Source organism: Cnephaeus nilssonii (genome assembly GCF_951640355.1).
Source record: "Cnephaeus nilssonii genome assembly, chromosome: 16".
Lineage (NCBI taxonomy): Eukaryota > Metazoa > Chordata > Mammalia > Chiroptera > Vespertilionidae > Cnephaeus > Cnephaeus nilssonii.
The window spans coordinates 17141256-17167912 of NC_137087.1; the positions used below are offsets into that span (position 1 = coordinate 17141256).

Genomic DNA, 26657 nt, shown 5'->3' on the forward strand with positions numbered 1-26657 from the left:
CTGGGAAGTGAAATCCTGGATACAGTAAAGGGCTATCAATTTTAAAAATAGAAATAATGATTTCTCTTGGGTGTTTCTCTACAGAAAATCACAATGGCACAATAAAAATATAACTATTATTCTATTATAATACTTCATGCCAAGGTCAAGGAGTATTGATTTTTTTTTTTTTTTGGCTTATTACAATAACCTAACCTGGTTACGCTTTAGTAAGGAGTCACTATTTCCTTTAAACTATATGTCAACTAGCAAAAGGGAAAGCTGCCACTGAATGTATGGGCAGAACAACTCAATGGGTTCCCTCTCTCTCTTTTTAATCCTCACCCAAGGATATGTTTATTGGTTTTAGAGAGAGAGGGAGAGAGAAACATTGATATGAGAGAAATATCAATCAGTTGCCTCCTGTATGTGCCCTGACTGGGGATCAAACCTGCACCATGGGTATGTACCCTGACCAAAATCAAACCCACAACCGTTTTGGTGTATAGGACGATGATCCAACCAACTGAGCCACCAGGACACAATGGGCTCTTGTCTCACAGCAGTCTGGACCAGGGCTTGGTTGTTTTGACTACAGAGGAACCTAATACAGTACTTTAAACTTGGCACATGACAATGGAATGAAGTTATTTGTGATGAAATCTGGCCAAGAGGACATCTGCAAAAGATTGTATAGTGCTCTTTATTGGGGGCTGGAACTTCTGAAATCACAAATTTGCATCCCTTATGGGGACAATGTGGTCAAAGACTTGTAAACTTCAGTCTCACCTAAGATCAAGAGAGAAGGGAAAAGGAGATCTTGAGAAGCTTAAGGTCTTAATAAAGAACTTAAAATCTCAAACAAACAAACAAACAAACCCCGTGTTCTGTCAGCCTCCTGGTACCTGCAGCTAAAAAATACTTTCAACAACAGATAAGCAGAGATTTGAAAATGGAAAAAGCTCCTCTTAGAAAGACTGAGTCAAGAAGGGCTCATTCACTTAGTGATCCCTTTTGACCACGTGGCTGTAGGTGCTAAGAAGACTCCAACCAGAAGCACCTACTTAAACTCTGAGTAACGAACTTCCCACACACTGTAACACCAGCACCTACATGGCAGTTAACAAGATTTTGATTAATTGGAAGTTAAGGCATAGTTACCTAGGATTAAAATTTCTAGGGAGCATGCAGGACATACTGTTACACAGGGAGAAAAAAAGATGTAAGCAGACTTTCTTGGAAATAATTAGGAAAGGGCTGCAATCTGATTTAGGGAAAGGTCTGTACCATAAATATTTATAAAGAAATCTAGTTTTATTACTTCCAAGTACAAGTCATACTATAAAGGGAATTAACAACTATAAACTAAGAACAAACAAGCACTAAATAAGTAAAACGAGCTAAGTTAATAACACCATTACCATTTATAATAGGGTTATATTACATAATAATATAACATGTCTATAAAACATTTTAGGTAATATAAGAATTAATTACTGGATTACAGATTTGAAAATAATTATATGTAAATGGTAAGTAAGCCACAATTAGATATAATTCCTCGAGTTGTTTGTTTGAAAAAGTTATTGCTTTATCCTTACTTCTGAATAGAACCTAATTCACAAAAGAGATTATTTTGAACTTGGTTCTTTAGAATCATGACTTCTTGGTCTTAACCACTGAAAATTCTGAACGAGTGCAGTTTTACTACATGGTTTTCCTGGATGTATGTGAAGATCCTTGATATGCTTTATCTTCACGGACCATAAGAAGTTCAATTTCCTGAAACGTAAGGTAGAATTATTTTCTTCCTTTATTAATACAAGTTAATATAAGAATGTCAAGAATATAAAAGAGATATCCTAAATCAGTATAGACACAGTCCAGTCTCTATTATTCTGTATCTAGAGAGCTATATTATGAGCACTCCTTTCAAAATAATGACCATGAACATTTACAAGACCCTAAAAAGTGTTCTAAATAATTAAAAAAGGATTAAACAATGTTCAATAATATACTTTAAAAAATATATTTCTATTGATTTCAGAGAGGAAGGGAGAGGGAAAGAGATATAGAAACATCAATGATGAGAGAGAATCATTGATTGGCTGCCTCCCACACGCCCCAGACTGGGGATCAAGCCCACAAAGTGGGCATGTACCCCGACTGCAAATCGAATAGTGACCTCCTGGTTCATAGGTTGATACTCAACCACTGAGCCATGCCAGCCGGGCAAATGTTCAATAATATTTAAGTTCAATTATATTTTTGGTACATTCTGATTTTTTTGAAATGTGGTGAGTGGGTTTACAGGGCTATTAAGAAGGAACCTCACACAATTAACTAAATAGTATTAATGAGCATGACCTATTCCATAGCCTTCTAGACAATCCTACCTAATAAAAGGGTAATATGCAAATAACCATCACTCCGCTACACCCACGATTGGGCCGGCGGGAGGCTGGGGGGCGGGACTCGGGGTGGCCTATCCAGTCGGATCGGCGGCCGCTGAGGGGGGACCGATGGGGCCGGCGAGAGTTGTGGTGGGAGCGGCGGCAGCGCCCAGTCCCGCCCCTCAGTGATCGCGGTCGGAGAGGCATAGGCGCCCGGGTCCCTCCCGTCAGTGATCGAGGTCGGAGCGGCGCCCGGTCCCGCCCCTCAGCGATCGCGGTCGGAGCGGCGGCGGCGCCCGGGTCCCTCCTATCACTGAGGGACCTGGGCGGTGGCGGTGGCAGCAGCGGCAGCGGCGCCCCAATCGCAGATGGCAGCGTGGGGCCCAGCAGCTCCCGCCCCACGCTGCCGCCGCCGCTGGGGTCCAAGCCCCCACCCTGAAAGAAGGCGGAAGGAAAACTGGTGCCAGTAGCCAGGTGAAGGAAGGTCTATTGCACGATTCTTCGTGCAAAGGGCCTCTAGTTTACTATATAAGCATATGAAGTACCTCACTAAATCTTTTTTTTTCCCAATTTTTTTATTAAGGTATTATATGTGTACATATCTTACCATTGACCTCACTAAATCTTAAAGACACACTGATAGGCATGGGCATTAGTCAGTCAATGAGGCCCAGGTCTCTTATTAGGACTTAGTTTCTTAGGTATTAAATGGGCCTGGAATAGCTGTGGGACCAAGTAGCAAAATTATCTTTTTGTCCTAATTATAGAAAAATGACAGTTCTGATGAAGTACTTCTACTTAAGAGATTAAGGTAAGTCAGAGCCATTGTTTTCCAATTCTAACCAAACTTTTTTGTAAAGTGAGAAGAAAAAGGTTTGGGCATAATGAATCATGAGCTTCCCCAATCAGATAGGAAACAAACACTAACAATTCAGATTTGTTTGATGTCATTTATTAGATAAGACCCTCAGGGTTCGAATGATATTTAACTTATTTAAAATACAAAATAGTGGAATTCAAGTATTTTCCAGACAGTTTATACAAACAAATAATTTACTTTACACTTGACTACGACATAAGCTCCACTTCTAATGGCTTAAGTGGACAGACTGACTAGAATCAAAACATCCTCACACATCTGTAATGGTATGCCAATTATAGTAGAGATGGTTAGTTCATACAAATGACAATATCTAAATAAAAATAAAATAAAAAATTCAGTTGCTCAGTGCCAAAGAGCTAGATTGAATGTTTCTGTAGGCCTTATCCCTCCTAAATTAACTATATATTTTAGCACTGTGGACACACAACCTCATGATAATTAATATCCTTAGGAAATTCAGGGTATTTTAAAATGCTTTGTGTTGTTATTGTTTTGTTGATGTCACCTCTAAATTGTAGGGAAGATATAATTGAAGAGGATACATAGCAGGATGAGAGGCTGGTAGGCAGGTGATTTTAACCTTAAGGTAGACTGTAGTTACCACCTATGCCACTGCCACCAGGCATGGAAAAGACAGAAAAATTATGGCAAAAATTTCACCAGAACATGAAAACCATGACCGGGTAAAAACCAGAACTCTTAAGATTCTTTAGAGGCTCCTGCATCTTGGCCATTCCTTATACTGAGGTAATTTCCAGAATACTAATGTTTTTGTTTGCTTGTTTTCTATTATCCTTTTATTTGGAGATCATTATAAACTATCAGAAAAGTGTTGAGAAAAATACATAGAACTACTCCATAACATTTATCTAAATTTACCAGTTTTTAGCAATTCCCCACATTTTTTATCGTTCCTCCAATATATATGTATATATTATTATTTATTCTTTCAAGCCATTTGAGTATAAGTTGCATATATTATACACTTGATTTCTTAATAATTCAGTGTGTATTTCCTAAGAATAAGGATATTCTTTTAGATAACCATGATATAGTTGCTAAACTAAAAAACGTAACTATTGTTATGTTATCTAATCTATACTCCATATTCCAATTTTGTTAATTGTCTTTTATATAAAAACCAGAGGCCCGGTGCACAGATTCGTGCACTGGTGGGGTCCCTCGGCCTGGCCTGTGGGGATCAGCCTGAAACCAGCTCTCCGACATCCCCCAAAGGGTCGTGGATTGTGAGAGGGCGGTTCCCGGTGATGCATCCGGAATCGGGCTCCCACCTCTCTGGTTTTGGGCTGTGTCACCCGAGAACTGCGGCTGCCAAGTCACCACAGCTCGGCAGTTCCTGCATTGAGCGTCTGCCCTCTGTGGTCAGTGTGTGTCATAGCTATGGGTCTGACAGTTGACGGTCGCTTAGGCTTTTATATATATAGATTTTTAAAACCTGTATAGGATCCAGTTTAGAATCAAATATTATTTTTAGTTGTGCTAGTTTGTTTTTAATTTAACCTTGTAAATATATAATGTATACATATAGTTCAAAAATACGAATATATAAAAAGGTATGCTATAAAAAACTCCCTCTCAGCTCTTATCTCCCATTCACCCAGTTTCTAGTCCTACTACTTTCCAATTAGGTTATCACTGTTATTGCTTTCCTGTATCTCCTTTCAGGATTTCTCTATGCATATACAAGCAAATCATTCTTATTATTATCCTTAAAAAAAAAAAAAGTATCATAATATGCAGGTTGTATTGGAGCACGTTTTATCATTTGGAGATCTATGTTGGTAAACAGAGAATGCCCTCATTTTTTATTGCTGCATTCCTTTATTGATGGCCTTTTAGGTTGTTTTCAATCTTCTGTTATCACAATGTTGCAAAGTACTAATGCTTTTATTTTAAAGAGACCCTAAATTTAATTATTTTACTTAATAGCCAAGTCAATAATATAATTCCTACTTTATATAGGGAACTGACACAAGGAAACCAAGTTGTTATACAAACAGCATGAAATATGCCAGTGTCAAAAAAGAGGGAAAAAATGAGAGTCCAGGAAATGCTTTGCTTTTCACTAGGATACACATACCAGGATGTGAGCAAAGACACCCTGCTCAGACTGGCCTAATAAACAGGGGAGTTAAACAAATGACAAATCTGCTAATAATAGAGATTTATAGAACAATCCTAATTAACAAGGACTGTTGGGAATGAAGAGCTCTGGGTTAATTTAATTTTTTGGTTAACTAAAGAAATAGCAGAAAGTCTTTTTAGTTGGAAATCTTTGTAAATGTATTAATATAATCATATACCATGACATCCCTGCTTTAATTAGTTTAGTTTATTGAATGGAATGAAATTTTTCTTTGATAATAGAGAATCCTACAGCACAGTTAATGTCATTATTCTGAACATCAGTTCTTATTGTAGTTCCAAAGGCGTAAGTGCTTTCATGAAAGGCAGGATAAATGGAACAGTGGCAAGTACACTGGATTAGGACTCAAAAGACTCATGATTTTAGTCTGCTTTTGGTTCAGCTACTTATTTAACAAATACTTAAGAGCTTATCATGTGTCAAGCACTCTATTGGAGACTTGGAATACAGATATGAATAGGACCAAAAAAAACCCCACAGAAAAACAAAAAAACCTGTTCTCATGGGACCCACATTCTAGTGAGGAAAGACAATGTACAAGTAACAAAAAACTGAACAAGATAATTTGAGATAATAATAAATGCCACAGTGAAAATGAAACAGGATCATGTGGTGAAGTATGACAGAGGGAAAGAGTTAATAATTTAGACGGGTGTTACTTCCTCACTGAGGAGGTGATGTTTGAATTGAGACTGCCATAGCAAGGACAGCCGTGTGAAGATCCAGGGCTAGAATACCAAGTGCAGAGGCCCTGGGCTAGCAACAAGCTTGGGGTGCTTAGCCTGTTTAAGGTTAAGGCCTAGAGTATAGTGAATGTGAGGAGATCAACTGTGTGTAAGGGGGGAGGGGGGTGAGGGGGGGGAAAGATGGGTTTTGATAGAATTTCATTCCAAGTAAAATGTGAAACCATTGGAAGGTTTTTTGTTTATTTGTTTTAAAATATATTTTTTATTGATTTCAGAGAGGAAGGGAGAGAAGAGATAGAAACATCAGTGATGAGAGACAATCACTGATCGGCTGCCTCCTGCACGCCCCCTACTGGGGATTGAGCCCCCAAGCTGGGCATGTGCCCTCGATGGGGAATCGAATCCGGGACCCTTCAGTCCGAAGGCTGATGCTCTATCCACTGAGCCATACCAGCCAGGGCACCATTGAAAGGTTTTAACCAGGGAGTGATACGATCCCATCTTTAATTTAAAAAGCTTATTCTGGAAGTCTTACAGAAAATGGACTGAGTGGTGAGGATGGGGAGTGAAGTGAATGATGCTACTTACTGGGAGACCTTGTGTAAGTCACATTCTTACTTAAACTCAGTTTTACTACTTAGAAAATGAGCATTACACTTGCTTTAGCTATTTTCTGTGACTTTTATTTGGATTAAGTATTAACAACATTATGAAAGCACTCTGTCAAACATAAAGCCCTATAAAATTTATAAGGTGTTTTTAAGAGCTTATTTTCTTCAATCAGGCAATGATAATATTATTGAATACTTGCCATGAGCTCTTTATAGTCTGTTAGATCCTTTGGGGAATATACAGGAGAAATATGAAGACATGATCCTTCTCTATGAACTTAGAATCTAATTGGAAAAAGAAATCTAGCATGTGTGAAAGAATTTGTGAAGTCTCATACAAGGTAATACTCCTTATAGTTGCAACAGGAGTTCACAGAAGGAAAAGAACAATGTGAATTTAATTAACTGAAAATAGTTTCATGGAGAAAACTGAACTTAAGCCAGGTATTGAAGCTGTGGCTAGTGAAGAGGCTAGGAAAAGAAAGGTATGTATATCCCAGGAGGCATGGAAAAAGAGGAAAGTTTATATGTCAGGTAAGGCAAGAAATAACACAATTTGTGTGGGTCCAGCCATCTCTAGGGAGACTTTGAAAGCCAGACAAAAGTTTGGATTTGATATGTCAGGCAATGGGATGCAACTATAATTTTTGAGTAAAATTCAAATGCTTACTGTGCCCTTAGGTACTGCACCAAGTGTTTTATGTGCTTTATCTCATGCATTCTCACTGCAATCCCAAGAATTAGGTATTATTGACCTGATTTTATGAATGAAGACATCGAAGCTCACAGAGGTTGTCAACTGCCCAGCGCCCCGTGGCAAAGTAGGACTTTGGAACAAAAAGAATGAGAAAAGAAGTAAAATGTGATTCCAAAGCTGCCATTCCAGCAATGTTGGAATTTCCAGCTACTGGTTTTCTTAAAAAAGGTGATCACGAAAAAAACAGATTTTGATTAAGCAGTTAACTGACATTTAAATTCCCTTCCCAAGCCCTGTACTGATAACTAAATTTGACTAAATTGAGTAGATAAATGCTCCACAGAGAACAGAGGCAGTATAACATTGTTGTTAAGAATATGGACTACACTGCTTCGGTTCATATTCCCAATTACTAGTCAATTCCCATTTACTTGCTCGTAACCAAGTTAAACCCTCTGTGCTTTAATTTTCTTATGTGTAAAACAGGGACAATAACAGTAATTATCTCACAGGGTTTTTGTGAGCATTAAATCAGTTAATGCACTTAAAGCACTTAGAGCAAAATTGGCACAGAGTAAGCATTTAATGAATACATGCACATGAGTATTATTAACCTTAAAATGAAACTTTTGGGAACAGGAATTCATGTCTCACTTAAAACTGCTGCTTCTGAAGGCATGGTTTTGACCTTGAGCACTATTCTCATTTGCAACAATGTCTTTTAGTTTGTTCATGTTTTCTTCTAATTTTCCACAAATGTTTCAAGTAAATGCCAGTTAAAGTCTTCAGTGCTCAATGTACACAGGTAAGAGAATAAATGAGTGTTTGCTTTGAATACGAAAATATTTTTCTACCAAGAAAACAATGATAGATGGCATTACTGCACTAAAACCTTATTTCCCCTTTGTTTGGTATATATTTATTCTTTAAGAGGCTTCTGATATCTTTAATAGGTTCACTAAATGAAGCATATCACTAAAGTCTTATACAAAGCAGTTCATTTCAACCTGTTCTCTGTTTCTTTATATGCATTTGCTCCATTCTCATGTCTATAAAAACTGGTTTCCTCTGCTGGCTTAGCACATAGGTCACTGGCCATCCATGGATTATCTAACCTTGTTGAGTACCTATCTTTGATCCAATTGGTTAGGCCAGGAAAAGAGCTAGGGCTCATGGCACAAAACCTGGCTACTTAGGTAAGAGGGGCTATGCGAAAGGCAATTTGTCTGATGATCTCTACCACCTAGAACTATGCTTGGCTCATTATAGGTGCACAGTAAATATTTACTGAATGAATAGAGTGATTTTCATGAATACAAACCTAATTATGTTATTCCCTTGGATGGTTCTCTATTGAAGTTTTAATTCCAGGGCATGAATCCAGCCGACTGTTCAAACCTCATCTTTTGCCATTTCCTGACCTGTAACTGTTCTCTTGTCATACTAATAATTTTTCAACGTTTTTTATGCCTGTGTACATACCAAGTTTACTGCTCAGATTGTCTTTCACTATTAAGTTACCAAACCCCAGGTAAGTCTTGTCTTCTTGGATGTAGTTCCTGACCTCTTGGGGTTCTGTTAGAAGCATAACTGCTTAGTTCCTCTTCTATGCCATCATTTATAACCTTCACATACGTCTAAGAAAATACTTACCATACTTATAATTATTTATGTGCAAGGATTTTCTCTACTAAAGAACAAGCTCCTTGTGGGTAGGAATCATGACTTAATTTTATTCCCATCTCTTAGCTCTGTACCTACTACATAGTAGGTGCTCAATAAACATTTATTATTACTGAATGATTATTCCTATTGGATTTTAAGTTCCTTATGACTGGTCTCTGTTTCATCTAGCAGAGTATAACGCACTATATATTTTCAAAATAATCTTGAATAACTGTTGTATAACTATAATATACTTCTCTAGGTTAGTTTAGTAAACCAAGTAAACTAAATATTCTAATTGTCAATAATCCCACTAAAAAAAAAACCTTTTTATTGAGGTTACATTGGTTTGAAAAACCATACAGGTTTCAAATGTACAACTCAATAAAACCTCATCTGCACACTGTACCATGCGCCCATTGCCCTAAGCAAAGTCTCTTTCTGTCCCCACTTCTCCCCTCCACCTTACCCCTTAACCCCCCTTTTCCTCTGGCTATCACCACACTGTTGTCTCTGTCTCTGTATTATGTATATACGTTTTTTGGTTAATTCCTCCACCCTCTTTCATTCAGCTTTTTAGAGTTATTAGGATTAAATCTAGTTTATAAATGTTTGTATGAAAGGAAATCATACAACTGCTTGAAAATCAGAGGGTAGTGTGCTGTTTCTTCACCAGTAAATAAATTCAATCTTGCACAAATTACCCTAAAAAAAACCTTTCCAGATCTAACGCTACTGAAGACATCCTGTAGAAATAATGAAAATATGATTTGATTGTTGCCTTCAAGCAAGTTGCTTTCTATCATTCAGAAATGAAGACACTTTTATGACTCAATGAACCTAGGTTCAGATCCTGCTTTCTGATATGGGGACTTTGAGTAAATACTCGGACTGGACCAAACCAAGGCAATCAAATGGGTCTACTAGTAGTGACAAAGGTGGGTTCATCTCATGAGGACACCATATTTAAGTGCAGCTAATATTTATAGATGTGTGATCCTTCCTGATAAAGAGATTAGGGGCTCTTAGGACTGGGAGAATAGAAAGAGGCATTTATTAGATAATGTGGACCAATGCATCATGATTATAGAAACAACTGAGACCAAAGATAAACAGCTTTCTTGACATTTTTATGATTTAGTCCTAATCACTGCAGTAGTAGGATACTAGACATTATTGGTATTCTAAGTGTACCCCTTCTTAAAATCATGTATTTCCTTCTGAGTATACCAGTAAAGATTTTCAAAATAGATATACAAAGATGCTTTTGTTATTAAAGAAGAAACTATTGCCACCATTACATCTAATTGTAGACTTTCAGTAAGATTTCTGTTTAAATTGTTGATGGAGGCAGTGGCAAACATTTACGAAGCTTACAAAGGAAAAGTTGTATTAACTACCAGGGGGATCAATGTCTTCTTTTTTCTTTTTACAGATTAGAAAAAACTTTTAGAGCAAGAAAGCACTGCTGAAATATCACTGATGTTTAGTGGTTTGGAGGGATGATAATGCCTCAAGGTAATGTCATAGTTTTATACTAAAGGAAAAAGATTTTTTAAGCATTCTATACTGTACAATAAAATTAAATTTCCCCAAAGTATAGAGTTAATTTCAATGGGTGCCCTGACAAACACAGATAAAAGTTGTGAGTACTAATTATTGTCCAAGAAACTAAACTGGATTCACAAATCACTTGACTACTTGGAGTACAGTGATAAAATCCAGTAAGTAACCATTTTATCCATTTAAACAGAACACTTTTCTTTAGTCATTTGCTAATCTCTTTTGCACTTATAAGTAGATGAAAATATGTAAATGTATGGTTAATTACCTGTTTAAAAACACTTCTCAAGTACAATATTTTACATTGCTTTTAAAGCTATTCCTCCTCCTCCTCCTCATTCTATATGAATAGAAGTTGCAGCATTAAGTTTTTACAAAGTTGCAGGAATAATTTAAAGATCATACTCAGGCCTATCCAGAGATTAAGAAGAATGGCACAATATTATAAAGAAATGATAAAGACTTGTCTCAGAGCAGGCCGTCTTTGTCATCCAATATTGTGCCAATTATTGCTAATTCCTCTCAGAATTGGTCCTACTAATGATTCCTAAGTGGTGCTTCCATTTTTCTCCCCAAAGTAGCATTTTAAATAATTCTCAAACCCCCAACTAATTCCCACCCTCAGAAAGAATAGCTCATTAGGGGTCAAGTCTTACACTTTGCCAGTTATGTTGAACTACTAATAGTTCTTCCACCAAACAATACAAGAATCTGTATCTTTGTTTATGAGACCAGAGAAGATGGGAGATAATTCAATTTAGGAACAATATCACATTGTATAGCTTTAGAGGATACATTCAAGTCTATGTAAACGGCACCTGCTAGACTTGGTCTATTCATAGACCACAATACTACTTATACTTTTTCAGATGACCCAGAGGCAATATACAAACTGATGAGGCCACTGAAGTCAGTGCAGCAAGGCTGGGGTCATTAATTGTAAGGCATATGAAGTTTTGACAATGGCTACATCTGGACAGAAGAAATTTGTGCTGTGCTGGTTAATTATTTGAAAACACAAAGTAATGAAAAAAAGAAGAAAAGTCTGTATTTTTAATGTACTGACAAACTATGATAATTACCCCATTAAAATCTATTTTAAAAACTTCATTTCAGATAATATAACTAAATGTTCTATGTGAGCTATAATATGTAAGTATTAGCAATTACTTTTTATTTTACCATAGTGGCTGCTGATATGCAAAGAAAAAACAACAACCCATAATCTGGTTAGCTCATTCCTAAAGCCTAGATTTTGAGCATTTGAGGGTTAGGTTCACATTTTCTGACATTAATAGCAATACCCTAAATACTTGGAGGGTGAAGACAACATATCTACTGGCCCACATTGGTGCCTTCTAATCCTTACATCAGGTGTCTTGGTTATAAAGGCCTGGAGACAGAACCATCCTTCACGCCTTTAGGGAAAGTGATGAGCACAAACTTTCACTTTCTTTAGAGCATTATGTGGCTGGGAAATATGAAAATGTGAACATTTTATCTAGCATATTCCAAGGCTAGGAAGTCTTGGACTAGACATCAGATGACTCTTATTTTCTTGATTATACATTTACATAGTTAGTGGGAAGAGATGGGGATAATTATTGAAATCTAGCAGAAAGCCCATTATATTAGGTACTTAATAAATACTTGGTGACTGTCAGTAGAATTTAAAAGACTCCTAAGCTAGCACTCAAGTATATTTTCTGGTAAACTATTTTTTACATGCTATTTTAACAAAATAGAAGTTCTGTATTCCTTAGATATTTTCTTAGTGGTTACCCTGAGGATTACAATTAACATTCTAAGTCTATAAAAATCTAGTTTGAATTGATACCAACTAAGCTTAATAGAATTCGAAAACTCTGCCCCCACAGCTCCTTCTCTCTTATGTTGTTGTTACAAATTACATCTTAATACATGTGTGCCCATTAACATATAATTATTCCCTAATGTATTTGTCTTTTAAATCATGTATGACAAAAAGAGGAGTTCCAAACAAAAAATACATTAATACTGGCTATTACATTTACCTATGTAGTTACCTTTACTGGAGTTCTTTATCTCTTCAGATGGTTTTGAGTTACTGTCTAGTGTCCTTTCATTTCAGCCTGAATGATTCCCCTAAGCATTTCTCAGAGGGCAGGTCCATTTACTTGCAATGAATTCTTTTAGCCTTTGTTTAGCTGGAAATGTCCTCATTTCTCCTTCATTTCTGATGGACACTTTTGTCAGAGATAGAACTTCTGAATTCCTAGGCCCATTTTATTTTTCCCAGCGGAGAATTATAATTACCAAAAACTAACTCATGAAGTAGATTCTCCACAATTCACAATGCATTTTTATTTATTGACGATGTAAGAAAGAAAAATTATAGTGTGGCCACAGATCAGTGTTGAACTCAAAACAGAAAAGCTTTTAAGAAGTTGGTTGTTGCCCTAACCAGTCTGGCTCAGTGGAAAGAGCGTCGGCCTGTGGACTGAAGGGTCCCAGGTTCGATTCTGGTCAAGGGCATGTACCTTGGTTGCGGGCACATCCCCAGTAGGGGGTGTGCAGGAGGCAGCTGATCAATGTTTCTCTCTCATCGATGTTTCTAACTCTCTATCCCTCTCCCTTCTCCTCTGTAAAAAATCAATAAAATATATTTAAAAAAAAAAAGAAGTTGGTTGTTGATTGTACTTTGATAATTAAATACACAAACCTATGATCCTTTAAGGCTCACCTAATTAGCATCAAATGAGTTTACTTAATTTCAGCTGTAAATTAAATGCATAATGATTGCCTCATCTCAAAATAATTACATGTGCATTGTAATGTGAATTATGGAACATTAATTTGTAGTTTATCGATTACTCCCTAAACAGAGACTGAGACTCATTAGGACAAAGTTATTATCATAGCAGTTTTGATAAATAGCTCCTAGAAAAGGTTCCTGAATAATGTTTGGAAATAAATTCTTTAATGGAAAGGTGTACAAGTGTCAGAATTGGTACTGCCCATTTATTGCAAAGCCCTAGCTAGCCTAGAAAAATGTGCTCCCTGAGATTCAGGTGAGAGGCATATATATGCTTATACCTCATTCTGCACAGAGCTAGGAATTTTTCAAGTTTTAAGTAGAGGCTATAATTACTTCTTTTTAAAAAGAGGGTCTTTAACATAATGAATAATTACAGGTCAAACTCTTACCTCTAACAAACAAGTTCTTAGCATCCCTCAGATAGAGGAAATGATAGGTTGACTAGCATGTTAAGAAAGTTTCTGCTATGTTCATTATACCCAAGAATCACTAAACAGGGAGCAAAACTATCTTCTTCTATTATGTGAATAGTTTACTATAGCAGCTTTTTTTCTTCCTTATTTTAAAAATCTGACAAAAGGAAGATAAACAATCCAATAAAAAAATGGGCAAAGGACCTAAATAGACACTTTTCGAAAGAGGACATACAAAAAGCCAAGAGACATATGAAAACATGCTCAAAGTCACTAATCACCCGAGAATGCCAATCAAAACAATGAGGTACCATCTCACACCTGCCAGAATGGCTATCATCAACAAATCAACAAACGACAAGTGCTGGAGAGGATGCAGAGAAAAAAGAACCCTCGTGCACTGCTGGTGGGAATGCAGACTGGTGCAGCCACTGTGGAGAACAGTATGGAGTTTCATCAAAAAATTAAAAATGCAACTGCCATTTGACCCTGTAATCCCACTTCTAGGAATATATCCCAAGAAAACAGAAACACCAATCAGAAAGGATATATGCACCCCTATGTTCATAGCAGCACAATTTACAATAGCTAAGGTTTGGAAACAGCCTAAATGCCCATCAGCAGATGAGTGGATTAGAAAACTGGTATATTTACACAATGGAATACTACGCTGCTGTAAAAAAGAAGGAATTCTTACCATTTGCAACAGCATGGATGGAACTGGAGAGCATTATGCTAAGTGAAAGATAAATACTACGTGATCTCACTCATTTGTGGAATATAAAGAACATTATAAATTGATGAACAAAAATAAATACAGAGGCAAAGAAGCATCAAACAGACTGTCAAATTACAGCGGGAAGGCAGGGGAGGGTTGAGGGGGGGGGGGTAAGAGATCCACAGAAGGACTTGTATGCATGCATATAAGCATAACCAATGGACACAAGACATTGGGGGGTGGGGGGGGGAAGCATGTGCCAGGGGGCGGGTAGGGGAGGCTGGGGGGAGGTCAATGGGGAAAAAAGGAGACATATGTACTACTATTTGTAATACTTTAAACAATAAAATAAAAATAAATAACAAAATAAAAATCAGAGAAGGTAAGAAAATTTGCTGCTAGAAAATCCATGGAGAATTATTAAAAGCATAAATACAGGGGGGTGGGAATGGCTGGGAGAGGTCAATGGGGGAAAAAGGAGACATATGTAATACTTTAAACAATAAAGAATTTAAATTTAAAAAAGAAAAAGAACTGGCAAAAAAAAAAGCATAAATACAGAGTAATCATGAGGGAAAATATTCTAACTCTAGAGGTTTTTTTTAAGGAAATGACTATGTTGATCAATTGGGAAGAAGCAGCCCAATTCAATTTAGTGCCTTTAATTTTTTGTTGGGGGGACAGGAAACTTAACCACCAATAAAAATGTTTCAAATGCAATGTCATGAATAGGCCTTACATTTTCCTTAAATATAAAATGGATTTCAGTCACAATATATAATTTTCATGTTTAAAAGAGAGGAACTTTTCAGATCAGCCTGTTTCCTACTGTCTTTAAATGCACCCATTATTTTTCACATTTTTGTTTTCCTGCTCTATTGTGAAGCAATTCCCACTGACCACACCTATATCTCTTACTGAGCTTATGTGATTTCCCTTCATTTTTCTTGGATATTTTGCACTGTATGCCAAAACAAACTCTCTGCTGCCACAGAGCCCGAAGAATGAGCTTGGCTGTGTACTGTAAGTGCTAACGTAGGTAGGAGCACCAGCGCTGTTAGGCTTCAAAAGCAACAGAGGAAAAAGCTGAGGAGACATGTCAAGCTTCGCCTCTGCATTTGGAATTTCTAACTTTGGCCACCATAGCTTTTCCCCCCCTCCTCACTATACTTACAGTTTTCTGCCATTTTTTCCCTTTAAATATAGAGACTGAGGGGGAAGATCTCAGCATAGTAATCCTGTTTTAATTTAGCCCAATTTTGGCCTAAAGCAAACATGTAATTACTCATGATTGATTTTAAAGAACATAACTGACTCTCATGTTCAATGGGTCTATGTTTGACTCTAACTAGTGGCTTCCTCTCATTTTTCACTGCCTTTCATTCTTTTCCCTGTTATCTTAATCCCCAGTGACTGAGGAATCATAAACTGCCATTCTCCTACTACACAAAGTATCTGAATTATGCAACTTACATTTCAGGGGACTTAATATGATTAGTTTTGCATCATGTGTTCAAATTCAGATTAAATTCAGACCTCTCTGTAATAAATGAAAAGATGCATGAGGGCAACCATAATTATACAATTATTGATGAAGTTTCTATTGATAAACAATGCAAACATTAGGAAATACTATTTTGCAATTAAATGATGAAGAAAGCTGTTTACTGCCTTCCATTCTATCCTCTGTTAATAAGACTGAAGTTGCAGATGTTCCTGTATGCTGCATTGATGTTAAATGGTGCATGATGCTCTAGGTGGTTCCCATAACCTTGCTTTGTCTACTATGAACTGACTCAATTGATATGATAATAGAGAAAAGAGCTGAGTTGAACTGGCACAATTTGCATAGCCTTGAAATTTGCCATTATTGGACGGCCAACTGCTTCTCAAAGTTCTTGTTCGGTTGTGCCCACAACAGTGTATTAGACAAACAATATTTTGAAATTAAACACTCAGGTGGGGGCATCACTTATTAAAGCTTTTGTCCCATCAAACAAGATATTCGTCAATGGATTTCTAAAGCTAACAATAGGGAATTCTGTGATCCTTTCTAGGATCAATTACTATTAGATTTAGTACAAAGAAAGCAGACATCATTCTTGGGATCACAAAACAATAGCACTTGCAGCTTTTTAACACAGGAATTATATTTGGAGAAACATCTTTCTCCCTTTCATAAAACCTATATTTCCATCTCATTATTATAAAATATATTTTAGATTTAGAAATAATAAAGTCTTCAATATTGTTCAATATTATACATTACTCATAAGAAAATTTATCATATGAGACCCTATACAAGAATAGTAGGAATAGCTCTGATGTATGAAAATAAAATGACACACTAGAGAACCTCAAACACTGAAGAAAATCCCAGTTCATTCCATAAACATTTTAAACAGTAATAGGAGAAAAATACCATACCTATAAGGGAGAATGGAGAATCTCTGAAGTTAGAGATTTAAAAAAATTATTATTGTTTTAAAATATATTTTCATTGATTTCAGAGAGGAAGGGAGAGGGAAGAGAGATAGAAACATCAACGATGAAAGAGAATAATCAGAAAAAGATGGCGACCGGCAGGAAGGTAGGGAGAGAGAGAGTGTGAGTGAGGAACCCATAGAGGAGAGTGTAGATGTGTGTGGTGTGTGTGTGTGTATGAGATAGGGTCAGTTAGATTCTGCAGGTCTTCCTAGGGGCTCCCGAACAGGGCAGCCCTAGACGGCGGAGCCCCGCGCACAAAGCGGACACTTCTCGGCGGCTGGTGCGGACGCAGAGACCACGCCATCTTGGGAAACAGAGCTGCCCGAGACTCGGATCCTGGCTTCTGACACAAACCAGGACCCTGCAGCCACTGGGGACAGAGAACTGCTATCACAGCTTCAGACAAACAAACAAGAATCCAGACTTCCCGGCAGATTTCCGTGAGTCAAAGAGCCTATCCCCTCCTCGCAGGCGCTGATAGCGCCATAGTAACTGATAGACCCGCCCCTCCCCCAAGCTGCTGAGCGCCCACAGGCGTGCGGAAAGCGCCATAGTAACTGATAGACGCGCCCCTCGCCCAAGCTGCTCACAGGCGCGCGCACAGACAGCGTCATAGTAACTGATAGACCCGCCCCTGGCCCAAGCTGCCGAGCTTTGCGCAGGGACGCGCTCCCTCTTAGGGAACTTGGCGCGCGCTCGCGCACGGGACAGAAGCAGCTCCCCGTCGGGGAAATCTGTCAGTGCGCACAGAGGGCTCCCCTTCGGGGAATTTGGGGGAATTTGGCTCGCGGGGCACAGCTCCCCCTTCGGAGATTCTTAAAAGCGTGCACAGAGGGGCTTCCCTTTGGGGAATTTGGCGCGCAGGACGGACTCTGCCCCCCTTCTGGGACTTTGGGAGAGTGCACTGAGCCGGCTCACCTTCAGGTTTTTAAGAATGTGCGCTCTAGCCGGTTTGGCTCAGTAGAGAGAGCACACACAGGACGCAGCCCCACTTCAGGGAATTTGGCACGCCGGACACAGCTGCCTGGGATCCCTGACTCACAGCGCATTCACACTAAGAGCCAGCGACCCCAATTGTTGGTGCGTGCACACACAGGGACCCTGATTCTCAACGAGAAACCGCACAAGGCAACAGAGACTTTGACACTCGAGTCTTGGTGCAGACACAGGGAAACTCTGACTCCTGGCACATGCTAAGGATCGCATTCTCGGCACATACCAACAGTGTGGTGCAGACAGGGCCCCTGATTCTAAATGTGCACACGAGACCACACGGAACACTGGGGACACTGATCCTGGGCAAGTTTGGTTCCCACCAACCAAAGACAGTCACACGTCCTAGTGTCAGAGCACTTCAGTGAAACTAGGGTGGAGCGAAGTCCCCACAGCACACGACCCAGGTCCACGCAAACAGAAGCTTGAGCTTTCTGGTAATAGCCAGAATGGGGAAACGAAATAACTCACAGAGGAAAGAAAATGTGGAGTCGCCAAGAAAGGAAATTAGTGAAAATGAAGCTTGCAACATGACCGAAAAGGAGTTCAGAGTAATGGTCATGGAATTTATACATCGGATGGATGAGAAAATCAACAACTTATGCAAGAATCAGGAAGAAATGAAAAGTGATATAGCTACAATCAAAAACACCATGGAAAGTTTCAACAGTAGATTACAAGAAGCAGAGGACCGAATTAGTGAGTTAGAAGATCAGGTACAGAAACAAGCTCAAGCTGAACAGCAATTGGAGAAAAAAATTAAAAAGCAGGAGGAAAGCCTAAGGGAGCTTCGGGACAACATGAAACGAAGTAACATGCGTATAATAGGGCTGCCAGAAGGACAAGAAGAGCAGCAGGGATTAGAAAATCTATTTGAAGAAATAATGACAGAAAACTTCCCGGATATGGGAAAGATAAAAGTTACGCAAGTAAAGAGAGTCCCAAGCAGGATCAACCCCAAAAGACCCACACCAAGACATGTCATAATTTCAATGGCAAATATAAATGATAAAGAGAGAATCCTAAAGGCGGCAAGAGAGAGACAGAGAGTTACCTACAAAGGAACACCCATCAGATTGTCAAATGATTACTCATCAGAAACACAACAAGCTAGAAGTGAATGGAAGGAGGTATACAAAGTGTTGCAAAGCAAAGGACTGAATCCAAGAATACTATATCCAGCAAGACTATCAATCAAAATTGAAGGGGAAATCAGGAGCTTTGCAGACAAAAAAAGCCTCAGGGAGTTTATCACCACCAAACCAGCAATGCAAGAATTGCTAAAGGGAATTCTGTAAAAAGAAGAAATAAACAGGTAAGAAGGAATACAGACACAAAAATAGATATGACTGCAAACAAATACCTTTCAGTAATAACTTTAAATGTAAACGGACTAAATGCTCCAATCAAAAGACATCGAGTAGCTGAATGGATAAAAAAACACGACCCATATATATGCTGTCTACAAGAGACCCACCTCAGAACAAGAGACTCACACAGATTGAAAGTGAAGGGATGGAAAAATATCTTTCAGGCAAATGGAAATGAAAAAAAAGCTGGGGTAGCAATACTTATATCTGACAAAATAGACCTCAAAGTAAATGCCATAACAAGAGATAAGGAAGGCCACTTCATAATACTAAAGGGAGAAATCCAACAAGAAGAAATAATTCTGGTAAACATATACGCTCCCAATATAGGAGCACCCAAATACATAAAAAAACTCCTGGAGGATATCAAGGGAGAGATTAATAGCAACACAATCATAGTAGGAGACTTTAATACCCCACTATCACCACTGGACAAATCCTCTAAACAAAAAATCAGCAAAGAAACAGCAATCCTAAATGACTCACTAGACCAGATGGAATTAATTGACATCTTCAGAACATTTCACCCCAAAGCCACAGAATATACATTCTTCTCAAGTGCACATGGGTCATTTTCAAAGATAGACCATATTCTGGGTCACAGGCAAAGTCTCTTCAAATTCAAGAAGATAGAAATTATATCAAGCATCTTCTCAGATCACAGTGGCATAAAACTGGAAATCAACTACAATAAAAACAATCCAAAGAAATCAAACACATGGAGACTAAACAGCATGCTATTAAACAAGGACTGGGTCACCAGAGAGATCAAGGAAGAAATAAAAAACATCATGGCAACAAATGACAATGAAAACACAACAATCCAAAATCTATGGGACACAGCGAAAGCAGTCTTGAGAGGGAAGTTCATAGCTCTACAGGCCTATTGCAAAAAACAAGAAACAATGGTAATAAATTACTTAACCCTACAACTCAAAGAGCTAGAAAAAGAGCAGCAAGAAAAGCCCAGTGTAACCAGAAGGAAGGAAATAACAAAGATCAGAGCGGAGATAAATGACATAGAGACCAAAGAAACAATACATAAGATCAACAAAACCAAGAGCTGGTTCTTTGAAAGGATAAACAAGATTGATGGACCTCTAGCCAGGCTCACCAAGAAGCAAAGAGAGAGGACCCAAATAAACAAAATCAGAAATGAAAGAGGTGAAATAACAACAGACCCCGCTGAGATACAAAGGATTGTTACAAAATACTACGAACAACTCTATTCCAACAAACTGGACAATCTGGAGGAAATGGACATATTCCTAGAAAAATATAACCTTCCAAAAATCAATCAAGAAGAATCTAAACAGCTCAATAGGCCAATAACTATGGACGAAATTGAAGCAGTCATCAAAAAGCTTCCAGCAAACAAAAGCCCGGGGCCAGATGGCTTCACAGGAGAGTTTTACCAAACATTCAAGGAAGAACTAAAACCTATCCTCCTCAGACTATTCCAAAAAATTCAAGTGGAAGGAACACTTCCAAGCTCCTTCAATGAAGCCAGCATCACCCTAATACCAAAACCAGATAAAGACAACACAATGAAAGAGAATTACAGACCAATATCCCTCATGAACATAGATGCCAAAATCCTCAACAAAATTCTAGCAAATCGGCTCCAGCAGTACATCAGAAAGATCATACACCATGACCAAGTAGGATTTATCCCAGGAATGCAAGGATGGTACAATATCCGCAAATCAATAAACGTGATACATCACATAAACAAATTGAAAGATAAAAATCACATAGTCATATCAATTGATGCAGAAAAAGCATTTGACAAAATCCAACACCCTTTCTTGATAAAAGCTCTCAACAAGGTGGGAATAGATGGCTCATACCTCAACATAATAAAAGCTATATATGATAAACCCACAGCAAACATCATACTCAATGGACAAAAACTAAAGACATTTCCCCTAAGAACAGGAACAAGACAGGGATGCCCACTCTCACCACTCCTGTTTGACATAGTACTGGAAGTATTAGCCATTGCAATTAGACAAGAAGAAGAAATAAAAGGCATCCAGATTGGAAAAGAACAAGTAAAGCTGTCTTTATTTGCAGACGACATGATATTGTACATAAAAAATCCGAAAGACTCCGTCAAAAAACTCATAGACTTAATAAATGAATTCGGCAATGTAGCAGGATACAAAATTAACGCCAAGAAATCTATGGCCTTTCTATACACCAATAGTGAACTTACAGACAGAGAGACTAAAAAGGCAATCCCATTTACCATCGCACCAAAAAAATTAAGATACCTAGGAATAAACTTAACTAAGGAGGTAAAAGACCTATACACGGAAAACTACAGGACACTGAAAAAAGAGATAGAGGAAGACGTAAACAGATGGAAGAACATACCATGTTCATGGATTGGTAGAATCAACATCATTAAAATGTCCATACTACCCAAAGCAATCTATAGATTCAATGCACTCCCCATTAAAATACCAACGGCTTATTTCACAGACCTTGAAAGAACTCTCCAAAAATTCACCTGGAATAAAAAAAGACCCCGAATAGCCACAGCAATCCTGAGAAAGAAGAATAAAGTAGGAGGGATCTCAATACCAGATTTCAAGCTGTATTACAAAGCCACTGTTCTCAAAACAGCCTGGTACTGGCACAAGAACAGACATATAGATCAATGGAACAGAATAGAGAATCCAGATATTGACCCAAACCACTATGCTCAATTAATATTTGACAAAGGAGGCATGAACATACAATGGAATAAAGACAGTCTCTTCAATAAATGGTGTTGGGAAAATTGGACAGATACATGCAAAAAAATGAAGCTTGATCACCAACTTACGCCATACACAAAAATAAACTCAAAATGGATACAGGACTTAAACATAAGACGGGAAACCATAAAAATACTAGAGCAATCCACAGGCAGCAAAATGTCAGACATATGCCAAAAGAAATTCTTCACTGACACTGCCCCTAGGGCAATGGAAGCTAAAGAGAAAATTAACAAATGGGACTACATCAAAATAAAAAGCTTTTTCACAGCAAAAGAAACCATCAACAAAACAACAAGAAGGCCCACTGCATGGGAGAACATATTTGCAAATGGCATCACTGATAAAGGTTTAATCTCCAACATCTACAGGCAGCTTATACAACTTAATAAAAGGAAGATAAATGATCCAATAAAAAAATGGGCAACAGACCTAAATAGAATCTTTTCAAAAGAAGACAGAAGGAAGGCCAAGAGACACATGAAAACATGCTCAACGTCACTAATTATCCGAGAGATGCAAATCAAAACAACAATGCGGTACCATCTCACACCTGTCAGAATGGCTATCATCAACAAATCAACAAACGACAAGTGTTGGCGAGGATGCGGAGAAAAAGGAACCCTCGTGCACTGCTGGTGGGATTGCAGACTGGTGCAGCCACTGTGGAGAACAGTATGGAGTTTCCTCAAAAAACTGAAAATGGAACTCCCATTTGACCCAGTAATCCCACTCCTGGGAATATATCCGAAGAAACTAGAAACACCAATTAGAAAGGATATATGCACCCCTATGTTCATAGCAGCGCAATTCACCATAGCTAAGATTTGGAAACAGCCTAGGTGCCCGTCAGCAGATGACTGGATCAGAAAACTGTGGTACATCTACACAATGGAATACTATGCTGCCATAAAAAAGAAGGAATTCTCATCATTTGCAGCAACCTGGGAGGAATTGGAGAACATTATGTTAAGTGAAATAAGTCAGTCAATGAAAGAAAAATACCACATGATCTCACTCATTTATGGATAATAAAGAACATTATAAACTTGAACAAAAAGATAGATACAGAGACAGTAAAGCATCAAACAGACTGTCAAATTACAAGGGGAAGGTTAGGGAGAGGTGGGGGAGATAAGAGATCAATCAAAGGACTTGTATGCATGCATATAAGCATAACCAATGGATGCAAAACTCTGGGGGGTGGGGGCATATATGGGAGTGGGGTGTGGGGAGGGCAATGGTAAGATATGTACACATATAATACCTTAATAAAAAAATTGGAAAAAAAAAAAAAAAAAAGAAAGAGAATAATCAATCAGCTGCCTTCTGCACGCCTGACACAGGGGATGGAGAGGCAACCTGGACATGTGCCCTGACAGGGAATTGAACTGTGACCTCCTGGTTCATAGGTCCATGCTCAACCACTGAGCCATGCTGGCCAGGTCCGAGGATAGAATTTATAGGCATGTGATGAATGAAAGGATAAGATATCACAAATGTATCTTTAGTGGGTGGATAATTAAAAAATTAGGAGAATTGCAAATAAGTGGGAAGAATGTAACTTAAAAAAAACCCACAAAAACCTGTAAAAATCCTTGGAAAGAGAGAAACCAAGATGGCGGCATAGATAAACACCTAAACTGCTGCCTCGCACAACAATTTCAAAACTACAACTAAAAGATAGAAAGGACATCATCCAGAACCACAGGAAGGCTGGCTGAGTTGAAATTCTACAACTAAAAGGAAAGAGGAAAGCACACGGAGAATCAGAGGAGCTGCAAAGGACTGAGGTACGGAGACACGCGCGCAGAGAGGAAGGGCGGCTGAGTGCCTGGCTGGCGTTCTCTGGCGGAAGAGGGAAGGAAGTCCCGACTGCACTGAACCCCAGTTCCATGCGAAACGCCATGGACCCAGGCTCATACGGGGGGAGTCTGGACTGTCAGGTAGAAAGGCACACGGAGACTCGGAGACAAGGGGAAGCCGCGGCAGGCAGGGGTCTGGAGGCGCGTGCGCACGAGTCCGTAGAGAAGACTGACTGCTGAGGTTGCTGCTAGCTCTCCCTAGCGGAAGGGAGTCGGAAGCTCCTGACTGCACTGAACCCCAGTTCCGGGCAAGCCTGGGAGAATCTGGACTGTCAGGCGGAAACTCAGGGGAGCCGCAGAAGGCAGAGGCCTGGAGGCGAACACGCAAGGGCAGGGCTGACAGGAAGCCAAGACTGTCTGCTCAGCCCTGAGACTCCGCCCCATCCAAGCTGAGCACAGAGGCTTTTGCAATTTTGCAAGTCTGGTCCTATAAGGCTGTCTCCAGCACAGGTCTCCCGGGGTAGACACAGCTGATACACATAGCCAATTGGCCTGGAGGTCAATTCCTCCCACTGATACCAACAACAATCAAGACAACTACAACAAGGCTGTACACACAGACCACAAAGGGGTGCACCAAGAGAGTCCACCTCACGTGACTGGGGAGGCTGACCCGCTGGGCCCTATAGGAAACCTAGCACACAAAGCTACCCTACCAACTCAGGGAAGCAGTGAAAATGTGGAGACAAAGTAACAGATCACAAATGAAAGAAATGGAGGAAAACAAATGACTGTATATAGAATTCAAAACCACGGTTATAAGGTTTTTCAAGAATTTCCTAGAAAAGGCCGATAAATTTAGCGAGACCCTCGGGACCAACTAGAAATTAAACATACACTGACTGAAATAAAAAATATTATACAGAGACCCAACAGCAGACTAGAGGAATGCAAGAATCAAGTCAAAGATTTGAAATACAAAGAAGCAAAAAACACCCAACCGGAAAAGCAAAAAGAATCCAAAAAGTTGAAGATAGTGTAAGAAGCCTCTGGGACAACTTCAAGCGTACCAACATCAGAATTATGGGGGTGCCAGAAGAAGAGAGCAAGATACTGAAAACCTATTTGAAGAAATAATGACAGAAAACTTCCCCCACCTGGTGAAAGAAATAGACTTACAAGTCCAGGAAGCGCACAGAACCCCAAACAAAAGAAACCCAAAGGGGACCACACCAAGACACATCATAATTAAAATGCCAAGAGCAAAAGACAAAGAGAGAATATTAAAAGCAGCAAGAGAAAAACAGTTAATTACCTACAAGGGAGCACCCATACGATTGTCAGCTGATTTCTCAACAGAAACTATGCAGGCCAGATGGGAGTGGCAAAAAATATTCAAAGTTATGAATAGCAAGAACCTACAACCAAGATTACTCTACCCAGCAAAGTTATCATTCAGAATGGAAGGTCAGATAAAGAGCTTCACAGATAAGAAAAAGCTAAAGGAGTTCATCACCACCAAACCGGTATTATATGAAATGTTGAAAGGTATTCTTTAAGAAGAGGAAAAAGAAGAAAAAAGTAAAGATAAAAATTATAAACAACAAATACATATCTATCAACAAGTGAACCCAAAAATCAAGTGAATTAAAAATCTGAGGAACAGAATAAACTGGTGAATATAATAGAATCAGGGGCATAGAAAGGGAGTGGACTGATAATTCTCAGGGGGAAAAGGGTATGGGGGTGCAGGAAGAGACTGGACAAAAATTGTACACCTATGGATGAGGACAGTGGGGGGGAGGTAAGGGCAGAGGGTGGGGTGGGAACCGGGTGGACAGGAGCTATGGGGGGGAAAAGGAGAAACCATTGTAATAATCTGAACAATAAAGATTTATTAAATTTTTAAAAAATCTTAAAAAAAAATCCTAGGAAAGCTAATGCTAATGGAGGTGTAATATAAAACAGGAAACACAACTGGGCTGCCCTGTAATAACTAAGGGTCAATATTAAAGATTAAACTCCCCAAAGAACAAATTCCCATATGACTGGATGGATAAGAGATAGGATAAAGGAATTAAAAAAAAAAAAACAGATGAAAGAAACTGCACATACGCAGAATTAATGTTTTAAAGAAGGGCAACAAGAGCATTTTTAACAAACCCTATTCCTACGCTTAATTCAGGTTTAAACAAAGTTTGTTCTGATTTTTTGTTTTTAGTTGGTTTAAATCCTAAATTACAATGAGACCTTTCATTCTGAGTATTGTTTCAGTTCAAGAAGATTACAGTATAATAAACTTAAGGAAAATGGAGCCCCTCGTACACTGTATTCACTGGCCCTCCTTAGTGGGCTCATCCCTGTGGGAAAACTATAACCTGTTAATAAGGACTGTACTCCCTTTCTGATTAATATCAGGCTTGGCCATGTGACTTGACTTCAGCTAAGGAAATGTGACAGGAAGTGATGCAACAGCTGTAAGAGCTACCGTGAAGTTCTTTCATCTTGTCTTTTCCCCTCTAATACAACGAGCATGCTCCTGATTGGGGCTGCCCTTCAGTGCTGGTCCTACAATGAAGAAAACATGAAGTAGTGTCTCAGTGAACACAGTGAAGAACAGGAATGTAAGCGAAGAATAAATATTTATTATTGAAAATCATTAAGA

At 38.7% G+C, this 26657-nt stretch overlaps 1 protein-coding gene across 3 annotated transcripts in view; it reads right to left on the bottom strand.

Annotated features, from left to right (window-relative positions):
• Positions 1–26657, bottom strand: part of ADK (adenosine kinase) — a 507845-nt gene that overhangs the window by 36462 nt on the left and 444726 nt on the right. The gene's annotated exons all lie outside the window — the stretch shown is intronic.